Below are 16,163 nucleotides of genomic sequence, written 5' to 3' on the forward strand. Positions count from 1 at the left end.
GGGATTTCTTAAAGTGGATGTGAGTTGGAAGAAAAAGATAACTGTCATCCATAGAAACTTTTTTTTTATCTGGTTCCATTTAAGTTTCCAGATAACTTTATATTTCACTTAATTCTTCATATGTTTCTTTTTATACCTTAGCAAAAAGGTTAAAAATGAAGGATCAGTTTAGCAACCAACTTCATTGACAACTTAAATGTCTTCTGTCGGCATTTCCAAGCAACCTTTTTTCTCATTCAATGTTTTGCTCCATTAATGCTTGTAAGCTTTTCCTGGAACAGAGCCATCCATCAACATTTTGCAGACTGTATTCTACAATTTGGTAAAAATCGGAGCAATTCGTATGGTCAGAAATTGGAACCATTAGTGCTTGTTTTCATGTGCACATTGAGCCTGAATGTAATTTTAAAAAGGAAAGATTGCAATCTTGATAAGTTCTGGGTGAATGTTTTCCCCTTAGGAAGTTGACCTGGGCTTTCCTTATTTTAGAGTGGAATGCTTCCTCTCGCATTTTTGTGTCCCAAGTTATGCCCTGCATTGTGAGCTCTCCATTGACGGAGCTGACAGGCTAGTTCAGAGATGACTGCAGCTTAGTCAAATAGCCTGGCAGCAATCCATTACCAACCTTTCCTCTGAGGGACAGCAGAGTCTTCGGGGATGCCAGTAGTTGCCACAATCAGCATGAGTTAGTGGTACATAATACTCCCTATTATTTCCTCCAAAGGAGGATTCATTTTGTCATTAAGGGCAGGAGTCAATTTATCAAACCCTTTATCCTGGGTTCGCCTCCATCAATCTTTGGTGAGGAGGACTCCATAGATTTATGGTTCTCTGCATCTTTGTTGGAAATGGGCCTGCCCCAGATTTGGCCAGCCCCACAGGCAGGCGGCCCGTGCATTGCTCCACTCTGGTGGCCTTGAAGCGCTGGTGGTTTTCCCGCTGATTGAAGTAAAACACAATGGCAGGAGAAACTCAGCAGGTCAGTGTACTTTTCACAGCAAAGAGAAAGATACATAGCCAACATTTTGGGCTCGAATTTGACCTGCTGCGTTTCACCAGCTTTGTGTTTTTACTTCAATCACTGCGCCTGCAGAGTTTTGTGTTTTACTCCAGCTGATTTAAACTGGGTTAAGGCCTGTTTAGAAGCACAGGGTGAGAGCCACTTATATTACAGGTTCTAAAATATTTCTTGTCTATTTCAAACTTTGTTTGTGGGGATTTAATTGCGTTTCAGTGTTAAATTAAATTCATCAAAGAAAGAGAGAAAGAACTATCTAGTCCATTGAATCTGCCCCAGAATAGAGCAGGGAGTTGAGGTTGCCACTTGTACAAAGCTGTGCAAATACATGATGAACAGAAGGATGGAAAGCTGTGTCAACATTTCCTTTCAGAGTTGGTGGGGCGAGGAGTGGGGGGGGGAAGAGGGGAGGGGGATCCAAGAGAACATCAATGGATTTGGTAAACCCTCAGCTGCCCTGTATTAAGCATGGCCACACTGACTGCAGAGCTGCTTCCTCTCAGCTCCAGGCATCCTTGTCGCTGGTGCTGACCTTGTGGTGTTTCCACCTTCTCCTTGAGACCATGTGGGCTTCAACTGGGTTCCACAGTTGCTACCCCTCCACCATCAGACCCCTAAATGACAAACTCAACCGGAGACTCATTTAAACTTTGTTTAGTGGCACGGTTGTTGTAGCATCTAGCGCAACGCGTTTACAGCGTCAGCAATCATGACCGGGATTTGAATCCTGCGCTGTCTGTAAGGAGTTTTTACGTTCTCCCCGTGTCAGCGTAGGTGTTCCCCAGGGGCTACCTTTCCTCCCACCATGGAAATGTATCGAGGATGTAGGTTAATGGGCAGCACGGGCTCGTGGGCCAAATGGCCTGTTACCGTGCTGTATGTCTAAATTTAAATTTAAAAATTTCTGCTATTCACCGAAGAAAGCCCTCTCATCTATTCTTCTGAAGAAGCACAGAACCATTGAACACTACAACACAGAAACAGAACTTTTAAAACTCCTACTTTGCACATTATTTATTATTGAATATTTATTTCTGGATTGCACAGTCAGTTTATTTACATTTCTCTCTATACACATTTTTTCTCAAATAGTTTACCTGTTACCTATCAGTTACCTATAAATAAATTAAAAAATAAGTAGAAATTCTGCCTGGCCCGTAGGGAAATGAATCTCAGGGTTGTATATCACGTCATGTGAGTACTCTAAATTTTGAAGTTTGGGAGTTATAACCATATAACCACTTACAGCACAGAACAGGCCAGTTCGGCCTTACTAATCCATGCCGTAACAAATCCCCACCCTCCTAGTCCCACTGACCAGCACCTGGTCCATACCCCTCCAGTCCTCTCCTATCCGTGTAACTATCCAGTCTTCCCTTAAATGTAACCAATGATCCCGCATCGACCACGTCTGTCAGAAGCTCATTCCACATCCCTACCATCCTTTGCGTAAAGAAATTTCCCCTCATGTTCCCCTTATAATTTTCCCCCTTCAATCTTAAACCATGCCCTCTAGTTTGAATCTCCCCCACTCTTAATTGAAAAAGCCTATCCACGTTTACTCTGTTTGTCCCTTTTAAAATCTTTAACACCTCTATCAAGTCCCCTCTCAATCTTCTACGCTCTAGAGAAAAAATCCCCAGTCTGCACAACCTTTCCCTGTAACTCAAACCTTGAAATCCTGTCAACATTCTCGTGAACCTTCTCTGCACTCTCTCTATTTTGTTTATATCTTTCCTATAATTTGGTGACCAAAACTGTACACAGTACTCCAAATTTGGCCTCACCAATGCCTTGTACAATTTCATCATAACCTCCCTACTCTTGAATTAAATACTCTGATTTATGAAGGCCAACATTCCAAATGCCTTCTTCACCACTCCATCTACCTGAGTATCAGCCTTGAGGGTACTATTTACCACAACTCCTAAATCCCTTTGTCGCTCTGCACATCTCAATAGCCTACCATTTAATGCATATGACCTATTTAGATTTGCCTTTCCAAAATGTAACACCTCACACTTATCTGTATTAAATTCCATCAGCCATTTCTCAGCCCACACCTCCAGCCTTCCTAAATCACCTTTTAATCTACGGTAATCTTCCTCACTGTCCACAACACCACCAATCTTTGTATCATCCGCAAACTTGCTTATCCACTTCTCCACCCCGACTTCCAGATCGTTAATATATATAGCAAACAATAATCGACCGAGGACCGATCCCTGAGGAACTCCACTAGTCACCAGCCTCCAATTGGACAAACAATTTTCTACCACTACTCTCTGACACCTCCCATTCAACCATGGCTGAATCCATTTCACTACCTCCTCATTTATACCTAATGCCTCCACCTTTTTTTCTAACCTCGTGTGGGGAACTTTGTCAAAAGCTTTACTAAAGTCTAAATAGACAACATCCACAGCTTTCCCTTCATCAACCTTTTTTGTAACCCCCTCGAAAAACTCAATCAGGTTTGTCAAGCATGATCTACCCCTGAAAAAACCATGCTGATTACTCCCTAGCAATCCCTGTACCTCCAAATATTTGTAAATACCATCCCTCAGAACACTTTCCATCAACTTGCCCACCACAGATGTCAGACTCAATAATTCCCAGGCTTACATTTGGACCCTTTCTTAAACAGCGGAACCACATGAGCCACCCTCCAATCCTTTGGCACTACTCCCGTGGCCAGTGACATCCTAAATATCTCTGTTAATGGCCCCACTATCTGTCCACTAGCTTCCCTGAGTGTCCTTGGGAATATTTTGTCCAGTCCCGGATATTTATCCACCTTTATCTTTTTCAACACAGCCATCACTACCTCCTCGGTTATCCTTATATGCTTCATTACCTCCCCACTATTTTTTTTTAACCTCAACTGGTTCAATTTTTTTTTCCCTAGTGAATACTGAGCCAAAGAAATCATTCAAAATTTCCCCCATTTCCTCTGACTTCTCACTCAGCCTACCCTCACTATCTACAAGAGGTCCAATTTTATCCCTCACTAATCTTTTACTTTTAATGTTCTTATAGAAACCCTTTGGATTTATTTTTACTCTGTCTGCCAAAGCCTCTTCGTGCCTTTTTTTGGCCTTTCTAATTTCTTTCTTAAGATTCCTTCTACACTCCTTGTAGTCCTCCTTTAAATTCTCAGCTCTTTGCTCTTTATACCTCTTGTACACCTCCCTTTTCCTCCTAACCAAATTTCCAATATTCTTCGAAAACCAAGCCTCCCTATGACTTCCAGCCTTTCCTTTGATCCTAACTGGGACATATCTACTCTGTACCCTCAAAATTTCTTTTTTGAATATCCTCCATTTTTCATTTACATCCTTACATGAAAATATCCTGTCCCACTCAATACTCCCAAATTCCATCTTATTCCTTCGAAATTTGCTCTTCTCCAATCCAGAACCTCAACTTTAGGCCCCTCCTTGCTCTTCCCTAAAACTACCCTAAAACTAACAGAGTTATAATCACTAGACCCAATTTGTTGTCCAACAATAATGTCCGATACCTGACCTAGCTCGTTCCCTAACAGGAGATCTAGTATTACAGTCGGTTCTTCTACTAATTGATTTAGAAAACAATCTTGAACACATTTAACGAACTCTAGCCCATCCAGCCCTCTAACTGTATGGGTATCCCAATCAATGTGAGGGAAGTTAAAATCTCCCATGATCACTACCTTATGATTCTCACACATAAACGTTATCTCTCTACACATTTGTTCCTCTAGTTTTCTTGACCCATTTGGTGGTCTGTAATACACCCCTATTAGCGCCCTCATGTCTCCTTCACCCCTTAATTCCACCCAAACAGCCTCACTGGACGATCCTTCCAGACCATCTTGCCAACTCACGGCAGTAATGTCCTCCTTAACAAGCAGAGCAACTCCTCCCCCTTTTTTACCCCCTGATCTATCACATCTAAAACAAATGTATCCTGGAATATTAAGTTGCCAGTTCTGCCCCTCCTGTAGCCAGGTCTCACTAATTGCCACAATATCGTGACCCCAAGTATCTGTCCATGCTCTAAGCTCATCTACCTTGTTCACTATGCTTCTTGCATTAAAATATATGCATTTCAGAGAATGACCCTCACATACATTCTTTTTTCTACCTTCTACCCTAATCTCCATCCTACCTTTGTTATCGTTTTTATTCTTATCTAGGTGGCCATGCTCCCTTGACACTGCTCTCACACTCTGTTCCCCACCCCCCTGCCAAACTAGTTTAAACCTTCCCCCACAGATCTAGCAAATCTGCTTGCCAGCACATTGGTCCCCCTCCAGTTCAAGTGGAGTCCGTCCTTTTCGTACAGGTCCGACCTTCCCCAGAAGAGATCCCAATGATCCAGAAATCTTACCTCTTCCCCCCTGCACCATCTCTTTAGCCACACATTCATCCTCCACATCCTCCTATTTCTACCCTCACTAGCGCGTGGCACCGGCAGCAATCCAGAGATTACTACCTTGGAGGTCCTGTGTTCTAACTTCCTACCTAATTCCACATAATCCTGTTTCAGGACCTCATCCCTACTTCTAGCTAAGTCATTGGTCCCCACATGGACCACAACTTCTGGCTGTTCTCCTTCCCCTTGCAGAATGCTATGTATTCGATCAGAGATATCCCTGACCCTGGAACCAGGGAGGCAACATACCAACCTGGATCCCCGATCTCATCCCACAAACCTTCTATCTGTCCCTCTGACTAATGAGTCCCCAACTACAAGTATCCTGTTGTTATCCCTCCTTCCCTTCTGAACCTCAGGGGCAGCCGCCATGTCAGAGACCTGACCCCTACGACTCATCCCTGATAGGCTGTTCCCCCCAGCAGTATCCAATGCAGAATACATATTGCTGAGTGGCATTTCCACAAGGGTACTCTGCACTGGCACTCCCCCTCCTTTCCTCACAGTCACCCAATTCCCTGACTCCTGCCTTCTAGGGGTGACTGTCTCCCTGTAACTCCTGCCTTCTAGAGGTGACTGTCTCCCTGTAACTCCTCTCTATCACTGCCTCAGTTCATCCAACTGCAGCTCAAGCTCCTTAACATGGTCACTCATTATATGCAATTGGATGCACCTTTTGCAGGTATAGTCGTCAGAAACAGCTGTGCTGTCTCTGATTTCCCACATCCCACAACTGGAGCACTTAACTACCCCAACTGACTCCATTTCCTCCTTTCTTAATATAAATACCCTTCCCACACAAGTAGCTCCTTCTCGCCAAAGTCCCTCGAGCCAAAGTCCTAAGACCCCACTCCTTCACTGGGCCACTCACTTACTGCGCCGCTCCTCGCTGGCCGCTCCCTCCCTTTCTACTCCTTTTATTAGCCCTTACTAATTAACCTCAATTAACTCCCGGCTGCCCCTCCTCTCACCCGACACCAGGCACTGACTCACTGTCTCCTCCGACCCCGAGTTCTGGTTTCTTCCCAGATCTGTGTCATTTGGTAGATTGACTGGCCACTGTAAGTTGGCCCCCATGTAGTCAGAGCAGAATCATTGGGATGAAGGACTGTGTCCGTACAGACTCTATCTGGGACCCAATAAATATAAGCATTGGGGTGTGAGGGAGTTTTAACTTGTCTAGATGTATCGGCCCACAAGTCCCGGCTGCTCAATTTACACTGATTTAACCTACATCCCTGGTACATTTCAAATGGTGGGAAGAAATCAGAGCCCTTAGGGAAAACCTGATCTCTTGGGACTCATCTTAACAGGCCATCTGATAAGTCCCTACTGGGATTGGGCTGGCATAGTGCACTGAACTGAAGTCTCTTCATTTTTTTCAAAGGATGAACTGACTGGTCTCTGTATTTTTAACTAACACTCAGCTTTTGATTTCCATGCAAAGCGACAAGCCACTGCCATGCTGACATGTATGTCCAGGGCATCGTGTACTGCCAAACTGAGGCCACTTGCAAAGTGGAAGAACATCAGGGGAATATGACCCAGTCCTCGTTAAGGACTCAGTAGTGAAGAGCGTCAAGAAACTCAAGTTCCTGGGTGTCAACATCACCAAGGATCTGTCTTTGAGTCTCCATGTTGATCCAATCACAAAGAAGGCTCCCCAGCGGCTATAATTTGTGAGGTGTCTAAGGAGATTTGGTAGGTCACTGAAGACTCTTATAAACCTCTACTGGTGTACCATGGAGAGCATTCTGACCGGTTGCATCACAGCCTGGTATGGAGGCACTAACTCTCAGGACAAGAATAAACTCCAGAGGGTTGTTAACTCAGCCCGCGACTTCCATTGAGGACATCTACATGAGGCGATATCTTAAAAAAGCAGCCTCAATCCTCGAAGACCCCCACCACCCAGGCCATGCCCTCTTCACTCTGCTACCATCAGGGAAAAGGTACAGGAGCCTAAAGATGAGCACAAGGACAGCTTCTTCCCCGCTGCCATCAGATTCCTGAATAATCAATGAACCAGAGACACGGCCTTATATTTTGTGGACTACTGCTTGTATTTTTTAATGTTGTAAGATGGTTATAATATGAATGTTTTCACTGTGATGCTGCCACAAAACACCAAATATCATGACTGTTCACGACACTAAATTCTGATTTTAATTCTGATTCTGGACACTCTCCATTCAGACAGCATTAACATCAGCCTCCAATTTCCATTAACCCTCCCACCCCAGGTCTCCCGCTATTCCTACCCCTTTCCTCCTTTCCTCCAGATGCCCCCTCCTTCCCTTCCATTTCCTTTCAGAGCTCTGCCCTTCTTACCCCTCTGATTCCTCCCATCGCTGCTCAGCTTCTTTCTCAACTCCCACCTATATCTACCTATTGCCTCTTACCTGTTATCTGTGCTGCTCACCACCCCCCCCCCCACCACCACCTTCCTCCCTCCTTTCCTCACCTCCTCCTTCCTCCCCCACTTGTTTTACTCAGGCACCTGTCTGCTTTCTTTCTTATTACTGATTGAAGACGCAGACCTGAAACGTGGGTTACCATTTACTTTCTATGGATGCTGAATGGCCTGCTGGGTTTCTCTGATGCATTTGTGTATTGCACTTGCCCCCAGCATCTGCGGATTTTCTTGCTTAACTCACTCCGAGAGGTTTTGTTCTCGTGAATGATCTGTACCTTTCCCAGGTACAGATTTCATCTATTTATGCAAAGTTGGTCTTTTCTCAAACTTATTCCGTGTAGCTGTTCCCACAGACTTAACTAAAGGTGTGTTGTGACTGACCGTTCATATACCCAACAGAAATTCCTAACAATATCACAACATTTCTAATGTATCTGGACCAGGGCATAGAAGGCTGGGATGGGATTAAGTTTGAGGGTTGCAGGGGTGGAATGACTTGTTTCTGTGGTGAATGATTCCATAATGGAATCATATATGAATTAAAATTAAGGGCAAAATGAATTTAGCAGTTTGCTGGACTGGTAGACAGCAGTCCTTCATTCAAAAATCCAATACAATTGTGTGAAGTGATAAATTATTATGCAATTTAAAATTCACGGATATCCATTGAGATTTCGAATCTCCAGGAATTCCATTGTCTGATTCTAGTTTGTTTTTCAGGGTGCAGAATCTGCCCGCTCCAGACTCAATTGACATAACGCTTATTGAAAAATGTTTCAAATCTGCAGATGCCTCAATTCTGAAATAAAATCAGAAAATACTGGAACCATTCATCAGGTCATTGGACTCAGGGTCCACGACTGAGACATTTCCTTCCCACAAATGCTGCCTAACCTGCTTCCAGTGTTTTCTGTTGCCTTATTAATGTTCCATGACAGGTTGACCAAGTTGGCCACACTACAAGAGCAATGGATACAGACAACCTTTGCATTTCATCACTGGAAAATTAAGATTTTGCTTCCTGAACATTTTTCAGTGTATTTTATGCATTGCTGGCTGCTGATCACGAGAATCATCTTAAAATGTTCCGATCACATTCTGTTTTTGAGATAGATTTTATTTTTGTGATTTCCTGACATATTTTAAGAAACGATGAAATGCAACACATCGCTGAAAATTCATTTTCTGCATTCACACTTGTACTCCTTCCCTGCTGACCTTGGTGCAGTCAGTGACAAACATGGTGAAAGGTTTCACCAGGACATTGCAACAGTGGAAAAGTGGTATCAGGGCAATGGAATCTATCAACATGGGCCAACTATTGTTGGACACTGACATGAGAGGCTTCAGATGCTGAATGCAAATGAAAATCAGCGGCAAAACAGTTTTAGGTCAGCATTGTTAGGTGAATAAACATCCTAAATTCAATAAAAGTTAATTTAATGCTCATCATCTTCCTATGTGATACAGTAAATGTTAAATAATCTATGTGTTCAGCTTGAAGTTGTCTATCATAATCCCCAATATTTTACAGGAAGCAAGCTTCTTGAAACAAAATTGTTGTCCAGTGTTAATTGTTGTTCAACTTCATTTTGGCAACAAATGCAAAGCAAACAAGGGCATTTGAATGACTGCTATCAGGGCCGATGATTGAGAAACGAGCTGTTGCTCCTGGTATTGAGGGACAATGATTCCTATCACTTGTGGAACATTTTTGTGTCAAAAAAAACACATAGGATTGATTCAAATCTTCTTCCAGCCACAGAGCTTTAGTTTGTTTCAAAATCTCCTCATAGCATTATTTTTTTTTTATTAAGGCCCAAATGAATGGATTCAAATTCTATTAATGACATAATCATTGAATCAATAAGCCTGGTTATTCTTCAGAAGTATTGTCATCCAAGTTATGTCCTGTAAATTTTTCTGAATAGAATTGTGAAACAAGGTTTACAGAGCTGGGGATTTTCTCTTTTGAGCAATAAAAGATGATAGGAATCAGAATCAGGATTTATTGACATGAACAAGTCACAAAATTTGGTGTTTCGTGGAGGCATCACAGTAAAAACATACATATTATAACCATCTTACAACATCACTATTAAAAAAATTAAAATAATAGTGCTCGAAAAGGAAGGCTGTGTCTTTGGTTCATTGATCATTCAGGAATCTGATGGCAGAGGGGAAGAAGCTGTCCTTGTGCCACTGAGCACTCATCTTAAGGCTCCTGTACCCATTTCCTGATGGTAGCAGAGGGAAGAGGACATGGCCTGGGTGCTGGGAGTCTTTGAGGATAGAGGCTGCTTTTTTAAGGCACCACTTCAAATAGATGTCCTCAATAGAGTGAAGTTTAGTGCCAGTGATGTCGTCGGCCGAGTTAACTACCCTCTGAAATTTTTCCTTGTCCTGAGAGTTGGTGCCTCCATACCAGGCAGTGATGCAACCAGCCAGAATGCTCTCCATGGTACATCTGTAGGACTTTATGAGCGTCTTTGATGACATACCAAATCTCTTCTTCTTCATGACAGATCCTCCAAGATGTTGACACTCAAGAATTTGAAGTTATTGACCCTCTCCACTACTGAACCCTCATTGTGTTTCCCTGATGTTCTCCTGAAGTCCACAAACAAATTTTTGGTTTTGCTAACATTAAGCGCATCATCTCTCTCCTTTATGTTTCCTCATTGCCGCTTGTAATTCTGCCAAAAACTGTGGTGTCATTGGCAAACTTGTAGATGGCATTGGAATTGTGTCTGGCCACACAATCATGGGTGTATAATGAGTAGAGCAATGGGTTAAGCACACATCCTTGGGGTGCGCATGTTGTGATAATTAGTGAGGAGAAGACGTTGTTTCCAATTCATACTGACTGTGGACTTCTGATGAGAAAGTCAAGGATCCAGTTTTAGAGGAGGGTACAGAGGCCTAGAGCTTGTAGCTTATTGACCACCACTGAGGGAACAATGTTGTTGAAGGCCGAGCTGTAGTCGATGAAGAGAAGCCATATGTATGAATTTCTGTTTTTGACGTGATCCAGAGCTGAGTGGAGAGCCAGTGATATTGCATCTGCTGTGGAGCGATTGTGATGATGGGTGAATTGCAGTGGATCCAGATCTTTACTTACATACGTGTTAATTCTGGCCATGACCAGCCTCTCAAACCATTTCATCACAGTAGAAGTTAGTGCTACTGGGTAATAGTCATTGAGGCAGCTCACTCTACTCTTTTTGGGTACCCGGATGATTGATGTCCTTTTGAAGTAGGTGGGAACCTCTGACTGCAGCAATGAGAGGTTGAAAATTTCCGAGAACACTCCAGCTAGTGATGACTGATTAGATTATGAGAGGCATAGATAGATTGGAAAGCCAGCACTTTTTTTTTTCCTGGGGTGACAATAGTAAATGCTAGAGGATACCTGTTTAAAGTGAGTTGAGGAAAGTTATGGGAAGATATCAGAGGTACATTTTTTTTTACATGAAGAGTGGTGGGTGCCTGGAATGTATTGCCGAGGTGGTGGTAGAGTCTGGTTTAATAGAGACATTCAAAGGACTCTTAGGCAAGCACATGGATGTAAGAAAAATAAAGAGTTATGAGTGTGAGGTGGGGAACAATTAGATTATTGTGGAGTTGGTTTACACAGGTTGCGAGCTGAAGGGCCTGTGCTGTGCTGGCCTGTGCAATCTGTTGAGGTAACTTATTAATAAAAATAAACAACAGGTTTGAAACTCAGAAAATACAAATCAAGCTGCAAAATATCATTAAGCTAGAAAAGATTCACAAGAATATTATTGGGACTGGAGGGCTTGGGTAATAGGGAGAGTTTGGATAGGCCAGGACGTTTCTCCCATGAAGGTGGGAGGCATATTGCCGTATCTTATAGATGTTTATAGAATCATAAAGTTAAGTTGTCATAGTCCCAGGATAGGGGAAGCTAAGACCAGACGGCATAGATTTTGCTGATGGGGAAAAGATTTAAAAGAGATCTGAGAGGCATCTTTATCACACGGAGGCTGGTGGGTACATGGAAAAAGGTGTGAGAGGATGTCAGAGAGGCAGAACCATCTTAACATTTATAAGGTAGAAAAGTGAGATACGGGCTGAGTGCAGGGAAATGGGAATAACTTGTTCAGCACAGACATGTTGAGCAGAAGAATCTCTTTTTGTGCTGCCAAACCCCATAATTCTGTGAGGCTGAGCAAAAGGTTGTTTAAACATTGGCCAAGATGGCACAAACTTTCAAACCTAACTCCAGCTACCGAGATCAGTCCAAACCTTCATACCTGAATGAATGACCTTCATGGTGTCATGACCTCATTGAGTTTTTTTAATACTTTGCTTTTTGGAAAATATTTTAAGTGTTTTCGTTGTTGAGTTTCTGTGAGGCCTCAATGATTAATCTCAAAGTAAAAATAGTTACTGTTTGCTCACAAAAATGGCAATCAAGAGTTGACTGAATTTGAGTATGAGGGGGAATATTTTCCCTCTGCCTGAAAGTTCATTGGGTGCTGAGTTAGGGGCTCAGTTTTGAGCAAAGCCAATGTAACATGTGGCAAACAAAAGTCCATGCGGCCTAAACCTGTGGACTTCAGCTTGGAATGTGCACTGGTCCATTGGAATGTGAATAAACGCCTTCAAGCAGTATTGGGCCTTTAGGGCCGAGGCTTGTTTCGGCATGAGGTCTCTAGCCTATTTAAATGTAACGTAGAATTTGAGGATTCCACCTTCATCCAGGTAGGTGCTTTTGATTGAGTACACAAGGTCAAGTCAAGTCAAGTTTATTGTTATCTGATTTTACAAGTACAACCTGACAAAACAGCCTTCTCCGATCCTCAGTGCAAAACAATTTGACACACAGCCAGACATAAACACACATACAGATAGGCAATACAAATATACAAATAAATAAGTATAGTTTTGTAAATACAATATGAGAGTCTGCTATATTTAGTGTGAGCAGTTCCTTTGATTGTTCAGCACTCTCACTGCCCGTGGGAATAAGCTGTTCCTCAACCTCGTGGTGACTCTGGAACTCCTGGATCTCTTTCCTGACAGTTGAAAGAAGCTGTGAAAGATCAGGGGTCCTCAATGATTTTGCCACCCTCCTCAGTCAATGATCCCGGTATATCACATTGATAGAGGGGGGTGGAGAGGGAGGCAAAGGGGCAGGAGAAACTCAGCAGGTCACATTGCATCCACAGGAAGTAAAAGGTCATTGACATTTTGGGCCTTTGATAGCTGTCCTCTGTGATTAATCTCCCTCACAGGCTGTCCTATAATCCCCATGTCCATACACCCTGACCGTCTGTCCCCTAGCCTCTGCTTGCACCCTCCCCCTTCATTTCATCCAGCTCCTCCATCTCCTCCTCCTCTCACCTTCATCCAACTGAATTCACTCATCCTCCATCAATCCCCCATCATCATCATCTGCCAAACCCTTCTCACCATCAGCTCAATCTCCACATTTCTTCCTCGCATTATACTCTCTCTTACCAGTCCCCAACTCCCTTCAATGTGATCCTTATTCCGACTCACTTCCTATAATGAAGCATAGTGTCTTGAACGCTGTGTCACAGGTCAATAGGGTGGTCAAAGGGCTTTCAGCATATTGGCCTTCATCAGTCAGAGTACTGATTAGAGAAATTGAAAGGTCATGTTGTAGTTGTACAAGACTCCACTTCGGGCATTGTGTTCAGTTTTGGTCACCGTGGTACAGGTCAGATGTTGACAAGCTGGAGAGGATGCAGAGAAGGTTTACGAGGATGTTGGCAGGATTCTGGGACCAGAGCTATCGGGAAAGGTTGAGCAGTCTGGGGCTTTATTCCTGGGAGCGCAGGAGGATGAGGGGTAATCGTAAAGAAGGGTACAAAACCATGAGAGGAATAGACTGGGTGAATGCAGAGAGTCTTTTGCCCAGAGTAAGGGAATTGGTGAGCAGAGGACATAGGTTTAAGGTGGAGGGGTATAGATTTAACAGAAACCTGTGGGTTAATTTGTTTTACACAGAGAGTGGTGGGTGTATAAAATGGGCTTCCAGAGGAGGTGGTTGAGGCAGGAACTATTTCAATGTTTCAGAAAAAAATGGAGGGATGCATGGGTTTGGAGGGCCAAGTGCAGGCAGGTGAGACTAGTGTGGCTGGCATATGTTGGACACCTTATGGCCAAAGGGCCTGTTTCCATGCTGCATGACTATGTGTCAATGACTCAATAATGTCATCGTGCACAAACCATAGAGTCATGACAATATTTGGGTTTAAAAGTGTTACTGAGAATTGTTGTTAATTCTGAGCCTGATAACAGAAGTTTTTGGTTTGTTGATAGCTCCTCTACGTTTGGTGGTTTTTAACTGCTTGCTGTGATCCTGGGTCCTGCAGAGACTAGTTCTCTGGATGCAATCAAAGAGGGAATGGTTCATCATCTCAGCTGCAAATGATCAGCCTTGATCAGTTGGCTTTGTTCATGAATCCCGATGCGCTGACCCAGGAAGCATCACTGGGGAGCAGTTCAATGAGCCTGTTAAGTGCAAACAGTTAACAAGTGGGGTTTACATATCTTTTAGAGCTCTGTGAGGCTATGACAGAAATAGGTATTTGGCAATGGTTTCCAACTGCCAGTGGCATGTGCTTTATACAGATGGATGCAGATACCACGAAGCTATTTCCACACCAGTGACCCAGGTTTGAATCAGCAATGTCTTTAAGGAGCTTGTACATTCTCCCTGTGTCCATGTGGGATTTTTTCCACCCACCCTCCAAAACGTATGGGATTTGTAGGCTCATTGGGTGTAATTGAGTGGCACAAATTTCAAGGACCGGAAGGGGCTTCTACCATGCTGTATCTTTTTTTTTCAATAGTTTAGAGTATGAAGAAAAAGAAGAGGAATTTTTATATCTAACCCCATCATTGCCATTGTTTTTCTAGTTGTGTAAGATCTCTGATTCTGAAGGAAATTATGAAACAGACTTGAAATCATTGCCATTTCCCTCTACAGTGCCCATCCATCTGTCTGGATTTGTCATTCCCCCTTCTGGACACAGAGCAAATTTGCAACCCCTTTGCCTCTAGGGATTAGTTTTAGTTTAATTAGTTTAGCCACTCATCACAGTCACAGGCCCTGCCAGCCCACGAACCTGTGCAGCCCAAATACAACAAATAACCCCATATGTTTTTCGAGAGAGGGAGGAAACCAGAGCACCCAGAGGAAACCTGCACAATCACAGTACAAACAGACATCAAGGGTTCAAATCTGGGTCCCTGGTGCTGTAATAGCATTGCACTAACTGTGCTGACCATAGGTTTCCTAACAAGAGATCAGATAGAATCTAGTGATCATTTTCAGAATTTTTAATACTTCTCACCTCCATCATACCATGGTCTGCAAGCTTCTAAATCCCAAGGTTAAATTCTCCACTTGATCACTCACAGAATCATGAGTCTTGCAGCATGGAAATAGGCTTCCAGGCCGAGCTTGCCCATGCTGAACAATGAGTTCTCCAGCTTTACTCTTGCTGGCTAGCATTAGGCCCAGACCCTTCCCACCCCCTTGTGGTGATATGTTTCCTCCATTGTATATAGTTATCATTGTCGGGTTGTATATATGGAGCTGGATAACTCATACCCTATTGACTCCTGCCCCGTGGTCCTGGGCCACAAAGGTTGAGCCACCTTTCCCTTGCCGCCATTCCTATCCTGGGATCGTGGCCAGCAAGGTTCTTCTGTGTAATAAAGCCTATCATTTCTTCAACTTGTCTCTGTGTTTACTGGTCGTGCCCTACACCCCTCACATCCCGTTCCATCTCCTCCAATCCTCTCCCATGCCCTCACATCCCCTCTCATCCATCGAGTTATCTAAGTGTATCTTAAAGGAAGCTAACATGCTTGTTTTTTCTTCATTGTCAGGCAGCTCATTCCACATGTCTATCATGCTCTGAGAGATCCCCTCATGCCCCTTATAAATCTCACCCCCTCATCTTATAGTTATGCACTCACGTCTTGTATTCTCCCACTCCAAACCCTTACTGTTTACAATTATGTCCCTCGTGATTTTCCAATCCTCAGTAGGATCCCTTCTCAACCTCCTGCACACTAAGGAAAGCAGGCCTAGTCTCATAATAGCTCAATTTCCCAAATCTTGGCAACAACTTTATCATCATCTACTCCAGTCACCTATTGAAGGATCTCAAGAGAGAGGATTTTTTTTGTCATTTTTTTTAAATTAAATTCTTAAAATTTGGAAATACAGCACGGTTACAGGCCATTTCGGCCCACAAGTCTGTGCCGCCCAATTACACCCAATTAACCTACACCCCGATATGT

This window comes from Narcine bancroftii, chromosome 8 (genome assembly GCF_036971445.1).
Source record: "Narcine bancroftii isolate sNarBan1 chromosome 8, sNarBan1.hap1, whole genome shotgun sequence".
Classification (NCBI taxonomy): domain Eukaryota; kingdom Metazoa; phylum Chordata; class Chondrichthyes; order Torpediniformes; family Narcinidae; genus Narcine; species Narcine bancroftii.